Source organism: Gavialis gangeticus, unplaced genomic scaffold (genome assembly GCF_001723915.1).
Source record: "Gavialis gangeticus isolate Ggan-Ray unplaced genomic scaffold, GavGan_comp1, whole genome shotgun sequence".
Taxonomy (NCBI): domain Eukaryota; kingdom Metazoa; phylum Chordata; order Crocodylia; family Gavialidae; genus Gavialis; species Gavialis gangeticus.
This window is the reverse complement of record NW_017729026.1, coordinates 50,510,407-50,519,436: the sequence shown is the minus strand read 5'-3', so window position 1 is coordinate 50,519,436 and position 9,030 is coordinate 50,510,407. Positions and strand designations below refer to the sequence as shown.

At 41.7% G+C, this 9,030-nt stretch overlaps 1 protein-coding gene across 2 annotated transcripts in view; it reads right to left on the bottom strand.

Annotated features, from left to right (window-relative positions):
• The window catches only part of BACH2 (BTB domain and CNC homolog 2), a 231,169-nt gene that overhangs the window by 180,271 nt on the left and 41,868 nt on the right, over positions 1 to 9,030 (bottom strand). The window contains exon 3 of one of the 2 annotated variants that reach the window (XM_019520204.1): positions 3,586 to 3,781. The exons of the other annotated variant lie outside the window; for it this stretch is intronic. The gene's annotated coding sequence lies outside the window, so the exon portion shown is untranslated. The remainder of the gene's footprint in view (positions 1 to 3,585; positions 3,782 to 9,030) is intronic. 2 annotated transcript variants of the gene reach the window in all.

Below are 9,030 nucleotides of genomic sequence, written 5' to 3'. Positions count from 1 at the left end.
CCCCCATGGCTGGTGCTGCCCCAGCCCAGGCCATGCTGCCACAGCAGGAGGCAGTGGGGAGTTGGGCTCCATAACTAGCCCCGGCTCCTTGATTCCCTGCAGCCAGGACACATCCCACCTCCCTGCAACCAGGTCACCTCCCTGCTCCCTGCCCCATGGCCGGCTGGCCACTTCTCAGAGGGATTTGGCCCAGAGTGCTGTGTCAATTCTCCCCTGCTGCTGCTGCCTGCAATGCTGCCCTTCCTTCAGGCTACTGGCCTCTGGCCTCTGTGGCCCCGGGTGCACGAGCAGGGCCTATCAGTGCCCATGCCACGCCCCCCCTCCTGCAGTAGGGGGATTAAACTCCTCAGGCTACTGAGGTCTGCTTCCCACCCCCCCTCCTGCCACCAACCAACATGTGGGTGGAGGTGGGAGGGCTGCGGACCCCTGACAGGGGCTGCTTCCCCATCCCTCTCTAAGCAGACCCTGGCTGGGTTTAAACCCCTCCCTAGTCATACTCAGGCCTTCTTGGGCCTTGCCCTGTCCCCCACCTCAACTTAATTTCCTTCCAGTTGAGGGCTGACTCTAGCACCCCCCAGCTTCTGGCCTGAGCCACTGCAGGTACATGCCTGCATTTCCAGAGTCAAAAGTGAATGTCTATTCATTTGCAAATTGGTTCAATCTATGCAGGTTAAACTAACCCACAACGATTGAATCAATTCAGGCTCTGGCTTTTTGAACATCTGTCCCTAGCTCTTAAATGAGAGAAACTGGAGCAGAGTAGACTAAGCATCTCTGCAAAGCCTACTGAAAACTAAAGAGGTTCCATCTGACTCCCTAGGCGAAAAATACAATGCTACTGATTAAAAAATGAAGATGACTATGCTGTTTACCAATTGAACAATGCATCCTACATGCCATTACTGAAAGTAGTGTCTGGGTGATACCCATGGAAGAGAAAATACTGTATCATACCAATTGGAAACAGACAGAAGCACCAAATGCACCATGAGTGTGCTTACCACTTGACAGATTCTCCAGGAGTTATCTTCAAAGCAATTAGATTGAACTCATCTGTATCAGGCTTAACAACAACAAAAAAGGAAAAAAAGTCTATATTTGTATCAAATATGGAGAATGTACAATAAAAATGACAACAAATGTTTATCCTGCTCGTCAGCAGCTGGTCACCTACAGGATTGAGACGCACAGATAATTATAACAGATGTAATTTAATTCCCTGCAGAAAACACCACTGTAGAAGCTAATTACTCCTGAAGTTTTGCCCATTCCCACCTGAAATATTTCAAGCCTTGATTACTGATGCCTTTTATATGGTATATCAGCAGGTTCTACAGTGGATGTGCACAGATGTTACGGCAGAAATATGTATTTAAATAAAAAAGCAAAGGTGATGAGATGAATAGATGGTAATAATCACACACAACAGAGTTCTATTCCTAAAAGAAGGGGGTGGTTTACTTGGAGCAAATTTAATGGAATTTTATATTGCATAATAAAAAGCCCACTGCACACAGCATCAATATTCCATGGAACAACTGCTTATGCCTTTGAGTGTCTGCACTACATCATCTTTTACTGTGCAGGGCTGTGCAGAATGGGAGACCAATATTCTTGCTTAGCTTGGTTTTAAAGCCACCAAAAATGAATGTTTCTTCTGTTTTAGAAACTTGGAAAACTTCTGAAGTGAGAACAAGGCTATGGACAGGAAGGCAAGATGCACTGGAAAACAAACTGTTTTGGTTGTACCCTTATTTTTTAAGGCTTCACAAAGTATCTCCTGAATGTTTGCTTCTCTATTCACCCATTTAACGAATCACATCAAACTGAAAAGCTCAAAATGCATAGGCACACTCATTCTTTGGAAATACCACAGCTACTTCATGAGTGAAACAGGGACAGTACCAGAGCTGGGACCATAAAAGTTCTGAATTTCCCTGCATATGCTGACAACATTTCTCCTTAGTGTTTTTCTAGACAATAAACTGACACATTGTCAATTAGTATGGTCATACTAGATTTAGCAGCTCAATAAACGTATGTTTTAACTAATTTAACATACCCTTTAACAGATGTGGCTACCTGGAAAAGCCAGCACTTAGTAATCCTATCATCTAATAATGCAAAGAAAGGGGTTTTACATACCAAAGGTCATCATTAAGAATTCTTTTCCTTGCTGTTCAGCAGACTGGCAAAGAGCAAATGTATAAAAAAAAAGCAAAAAGTTATAGCTCAACAGCTCAAGCTATGCAATTGTGCTTTTGGATGACAGACTCTACAGCTGTTTTACCCAGATACCAGGACAGTTTTATTTCCCAAAACCTTTCTTATTTATATATTAGCCTTGCTTTGATACTTAGAATGAGAAAATGCTGATAAAGTGTCATACGTGGGCTAACAGAGTAAGTAAACGCCCTGCCTCTCATTTCAACAAAGACACTCTTACAAGCACCCATACATAGAACTTACCAGACAGAGGCAGAGCTGTGTGCAACCCAGCCATCAGAGCTAACAGAATGATTATGCTTGCTCTACAGATTCTGAAGCATCTGAATCTTATTTTTAGGTGTACACAAAGGGCAATAAATGGAAAATCTTATTGTAACCACTGCTTTTTCTTGGCCACCCACACTTCCAACACCTACAGCACAAAGTATACAAATGCAAAAAACCTAAACCAATGTCTTGTCTCAACAAGGGATATCAAGTAGCTAAAATCAGTTCTGTTTTTTCCAATTTATATTTATGGCTTTGTTGCATTATTTTAAACTGCAAAGATATAGTTATATTACCATATACACTGCGACGGGACATAAATGGGGCCTTTTATGCAGTCAGAGAATCTCCCATTCTTTGTTCTTATTCGCTGTCTGGGAGACAGGTACTCAAATTCACGTTTTCTACGCATTGATCAATTTTACATAGTTAATGAACAGGATATATTTCCTTTTCTAGCTCTTTCAAACTGGTGATTGAGAAGGGGCTATTTTTGACTTATCAGTGAGAAATTATACTGAATGCACTACCTAGAATCTGTTTTTTTCCCCAAAAATCCCTTCACACTCATAATAGTAGCATTAGAAGAACTAGAGACTCTCTAGTTCTCATGCTTTCATTTCATCATGCTTAAATTCCATTTCACTAAAATTTGCTGTGCAAATTACTTCTTAATTTTTATGCACGACCATTCAAAACCTAGCCACACGCAAGCTACAGTCACCATTCTCTTCTACGTTTGGCAAGTTTCTCCTTACCGCACACACATTTCTAAGCAGTACAAGTATGAGCAAAGCCATCATGAGAATATCTGCACAGGACTAACCAAAAGAGAGAGAAAGAGAGAGGAAGGAAGAAAGGGAGGAAGGAAGGGAGGTCTGGGGGGTATAGGAAGGAAAACTGAGCCTGCTTTCATTAATCATCTCACTCTTCTTGAAAACGCAAGTTATCATGGCTACTAAAGCTTCAATTATAACACTCTTGCTCTCCGTAAATCATAACAGGAAACATGTGCAGCAAGCAAGCGATTAGTATTTAACAAAATAATCTGCGACACAAAAGTGTCAGCTCCAGAAATCATATCTTTACCTGCACTTGCTCATTAACTGCAGACTAGACAAAACTGCCCATCATCTTCTAGTAATTAACGTGTAGGCTCACGCAGAGCCAGCTGCTCCAAAACACCTTGTAGCTTACACAATACTGTCGAAGTCAGGTATACTTTTTTCTCGTGATGATTTTAGGTCGCAGGATCTTCTGGTGTGTGCTGTACAGACACAGGTATCTAGTATTATGAAAAAATGGGTCATACTCCACTGGGTTACAACCACACCGCCCCCAAATCGGGCACTGAATGACTGTACAGTGCCCTGCAAGGGAAGGGGGATAGCTTTAAGCAGCAGCGAAAACAAAACTCATGTGGTGAAATTAATTTTAGTTTTCACTGGTTTAGGTTAAAGAGAAAGTTGATTTCACTGACACTGTCTTTCAGTATCTTCTTAATAAAAGATAAGCATGGGCAGGTGGGATATTCTGTGGGAAACTTGAGTGTCATGAAGGTACTGTCCCCCCCACCTACGGGGAAATGCTAGTAATCACAGTCCCTTGTGGTAAAAGGAAATGTTATCTGTCTGAGCCAAGAACTGACTCAGTCACTCAGGCTGACACACGCAGACTCCCATCTGCGCCAGATACAAAACTTCTCAAACATCACCAGCACGTGAAAACAAAAAAGTAAACAGATCAATAATAATACTTCACACCTACGTAGCGCTGCACACCTTTGAAGTGATGCACAAATACTCTATTCAGTTTGATTCGTTGTCATCAGATCAAATCCTACCATTCCTCCCAATAATAGCAACAGTATGTAGAAAGAATGCAAAATGTCACATTAACAGCTTTATGGTACTACTCAAACCACGGATAAAAAAATAGAAATGGCAATTTCTTCCGGCTAGGGTGCCATAGTTTCAGCAGAAAAGCTGGTCAAATACGCATCTCCTGCTATGGACAACAGTTACTAAAAACTCCCTCCCTCCTCAAATCCCATTCTATAAATTCTCAGGCTGGGTCATATTTCCAGTTCATACACAAACACACAGCAATTATACATAAAGTTCTAGCTAATATTCTCCAGATTATACTGCAGAACTAGACATATCTGCTTTACATTTATTTAAGAATATCATCAAAAACAGATTTATTGCAAATATTTATCAAATATGAGGCAGTTTGATGTTGCTGCTAAAGAGGCAAAACTGGTTCTGGGATCTGGAATAGACATGTCGTATACAAGATAGAGATCATTATTCCACTGTGTTCAGCACTGATGAGTCCTCACCTGAAATACTGTGTCTAATTTTGTACATCACATTTTTAAGAAAGATATAGAAAAACTGGAAAGAATTCACAGTCTGTTTGCATCCCAGATGGTGCGGGGTGGGGCACATAGATTTCATAGATGTTAAAGCTGGAAGGGACCTTGAAGATTATCAAGTCCAGCTCCCTGCCCCAGGGGCGGGAAGTCAGCTAGGGTCAAAGGATCCCAGCAAGGTAAGCAGCCAAGCACTTCTGGAATGAGTCCAGAGTAGGTGCCTGCATCACTTCTGGAGGGAGTCTATTCCAGGTCTTGGAGGCTCGGACAGTAAAGAAATTTTTTCTTATGTCCAACCTAAAATGGTCTTGGAGGAGTTTATGACCGTTGGTCCTTGTTTTTCCTTGGGGCACTCTGATGAACAGACATTCTCCCATGTCCTGATGTATACTCGTTATGTACATGATATAGAAGAACAGAGATTTTTTTTATTACAAAATTAGGTTCCATAGCCAGCTATGAAGATAAGGGTTTCAAAACTAGTTAGAAGTACATATGCCCACAGCCAACAAACTGCATGGGACTACTGAGATGCTCTAGCTGTGCACTTCAGCTTTTATTTCAAAGGGTGCTGCTTATCCAATTGGCTCTATGGGGCTGCTGATGAACTCCAGGTGACTGGATTGGTGGCACCTTTTGAAATAAAAGTTACAGCAGCATCTAAGTAGCTTGGCTTTAATTTGGCAATTTACTGTGAATTAAACACATTGTGAGCTACTCAGATATGAATGTGCCATTTCCAGTCTTTCAGCATGTAAAAGTCTGATTTAAAAGGGCGCAATGATCAATTACTATGGAGGGTAGTATTAACTGGCTCAATTCACAGGGCAGATGTAACAGGCAACAGGTCAGATATTAGGAAAACACTTTTCTAATGATAAGAAAGGTTAAATACTATAACAGGTTACCACAGATAGGTTGATATTAAGAAACATCATCTGTCAGCAATGATATAGGCATACTTGATCCTGCTTTAGAACGGGGCTGGGGCGGGGGGGTGGACTAAAGTCCTTTCTGTGATTTCTTCATCTGTCACAGGGTGGCTGGCTGAGTAGCATGCTGATTCCTGTACCACCACTGTGCTAAAACGCAAGTAGCAGGGAAAAACATTTCCATCACTGAATGGCACTCATCAATGAACCTGAGATCTCCATCATGCTCATCTCTCTCACTTCCCCACTTTCACAAAAAAACCTACACCACATCAAAACTGTATCCCAAAGCAGAATTTTGAGCCAAGAAAGGGAAAGAAACACCTTTCACAAAATCCACTTGGGGTTTCAGTACTGGTATTCATTGTACATGTATTCTGATAGTATGATGGGTGACAGTCTAACCTCCTCACAGAGACAGACAGATAGTAGTACTCTCCACTATTAAAGGCTGCACATCCAGCCTTGTAAACACTTCCTTCCCCAAATAAAAAAAGCCCATTTCTTCAAAAGTACATAAACACTTGTATATGCCTGACCCTTGAAGTGTGTACCCTGTTCAGGTTACCTGTATGTACAGTAAAGTGCAACACATCCCCATATTTCATGACATTCACCAAGTAAGTAACATTCAAGTCAGATGTGTCCATTTGTTTTCCAAAGTAGCCCTACTGTGAACACAAGTAATTCTACCATCATATAAAAAAAGCAAGCATAGAAAAAGAGAATTTTTTCCTGCAACGTCATGACAGATGTGGCACAAAATCCAGAAATACTGGACATAGGAATCCACTTCTGCATGCTCAGCAATAGGAATGCTACCTTTTCCCTTCCATACTGCCATGAGAGCTGAGAACTACTATGATGGATATAAAACTCTAGGAACTGGGTTTTTCACAGGAAGTGCTTCCTCACTCGGAGATCTGATTCTCTTGTTGGTCTAATGAAGTCTGATTTTGGCAACCACTGCATATAGAATAAAATCAATCCGTTCCTCATGTCTGAGCTGCAAGAGGGCAGATGACAGACATTTAATCATCAAATTGTGAACGTTAAAATAAAAAATATATATATATTTCTGCAGAGCAAGTGCTGGCGGGCAGGTTTAAAAAATCTTAAAGTGGATATAAAGAAGTAATCTGAAAACTTATTATCTGCAGATTATAGACATTATTTTGTGTTTTTTACTAATACCTTTAAGAGTCAACAAAAGTATTTGTATTAGTATAAATTAAGACAGTCTTAGACTGCTTAGAATACTATTGATTGGCATATTATTTTTGCCTTTTTAAAAAGAAATTATGAAACAACACTGCAAAAATGTGAACTCAGCTTTCAAACTGCAGTTCAAAATGCAGCTCACTTCCATTGTGATGTCAACAGGACAGCTGAGTAGCCATAGCCTAACATTTGCTGAAAGAAACTGTAATTTCAATAGCATCTGATCAAAACCCAATTTGTATCCCACTATCAGAGACAGTATGTGGAAACAATGTATAAGCTGTTCAAAGAAGAACACACTCTCTTCCTGACTTCCCTAGTCCATCACTATATATCGGTTTGTGAATGATATTGATGCACTAATTAAGCACCTGACATCTTGACCTCATATCTGTATCAGCAAACATGGATCCAGATGCAGGGTTGAATCCTAGGCCAGTAATGACAGTATAATTAGATGACTTTTTCAGGCAGTGTGTGTCATGTTTCAAGTTTTGCAAGGTCCTAAGCACAATGCCAACACTCAAAACTAATTTAAGTATTTTACATTTCTCCCAGCTATGCAGTTTTTTCAAGTTAATTTGGAGATCCAACATCATAATTCTGCTTGCAAATGAGACTACTGATTATCCACAATACAGGCAGTACCCCTTACACTCCTGCCAATGTCCTTCAGCTGTGACCAAAGGGTGAGATCATTTTTCTGATGCATGTGCATTCAGCTCCGGCATCCAGCCCTGCATCTGGATCCATGCTTGCTGTTTTTAAGACTGTTACTAAGCAAATGATGTTTAAGTTTGTTGTCCAACATAAATGTATAGTATTGCAAACCCTAAACATAAGTAATGCCCCCGAATCATGAGATTGCCTTTAAAACAAGAGGGGAAAGGAAGGGTTCAAATGAGTTTCCTGGTTGGCCTTCTTGCTTGTGAACTCTTATTAGTCATATTTTCAAACTTTTTCCTACAAGTCTAAAGGGACAGAAACCTGTTTGTAAATATCAGAGACTCACATAGTCAAATGACTCCAGCTGCTGGGCCTTTATGAAAAACACCAAATAACGTAAGACCAATAAAATTATAAAAGTTTGCAGTCTAAGGCTAGGGACAGACATTACACACAAACAGGTTTAAGTGATCAGGAACTGGTTTAAACCTGTAACAGAACAGACAATCAGTGCACATAAATCAGTTTGAAAGTGGCTGAAACCAGTTTGAGATAAACCTGGCTGAATGTAGTATCAGACATAACTGATTTGGCTCAAACCGGTTTATGCAATGTCTGTCCCAGACCGCTTCTTGGTTTAAGTTAAACCAGAGTCCCCCAGCATCCCAGATGCTTTGCAGCCCTGGGTGGGGCTCTCTGTTTTAGATAACTGGGCTGCCCCCGCCCCCTGCTGGACCTCTGGCAGAGATGGCAGGCACAGCAGCGTATGCCTGGCTTTCCTGTGCCCCACCACTCCCTGCTCAAGCAGGGATTCCCCGTTCCCCTGTCCCACATCACAGACTGTAGCCAGCACATGTGCTAGTTAATGCTGAGAGGTGTCTGTAAGGCAGACAGGACAGCAACCGCTTACTGTTTTTTGGAGTTAATCAACAGCTCAGCTGGTAACCTCCCATTCCTTCCTTGGAAATAGTTGTTTAAGAAGAACTTGAATTAATGAGGGAGGCTTTTGTTTTCTTAATGGGCTGATAAACACTGTGTTGTCAACTCCCTGCTGGCTGGTCAGGAGCAGCGAGGGGAGGGGGTGCTTCCCTAATCAAAATGTCCTGCCAGCACCTGGCCAACCCTGTCCCCGCCTCAGCTTAGCACTGTAGAACGGAAGGGACAGCTGCTCTGGCGCGCCCCCCTGGCTTTTAGCCTGAGCCACTGCAGGCATGTGCCTGTATTTCTTCAGTCCAGAGTGGATGTCTATGCGACACGAACTGGTTCAGCCTAGCCAGGTTAGACTAACTTGCAAAGATTGAATCAATTCAGGCTCAAGCTTTTTGAATGTCTGTCCCT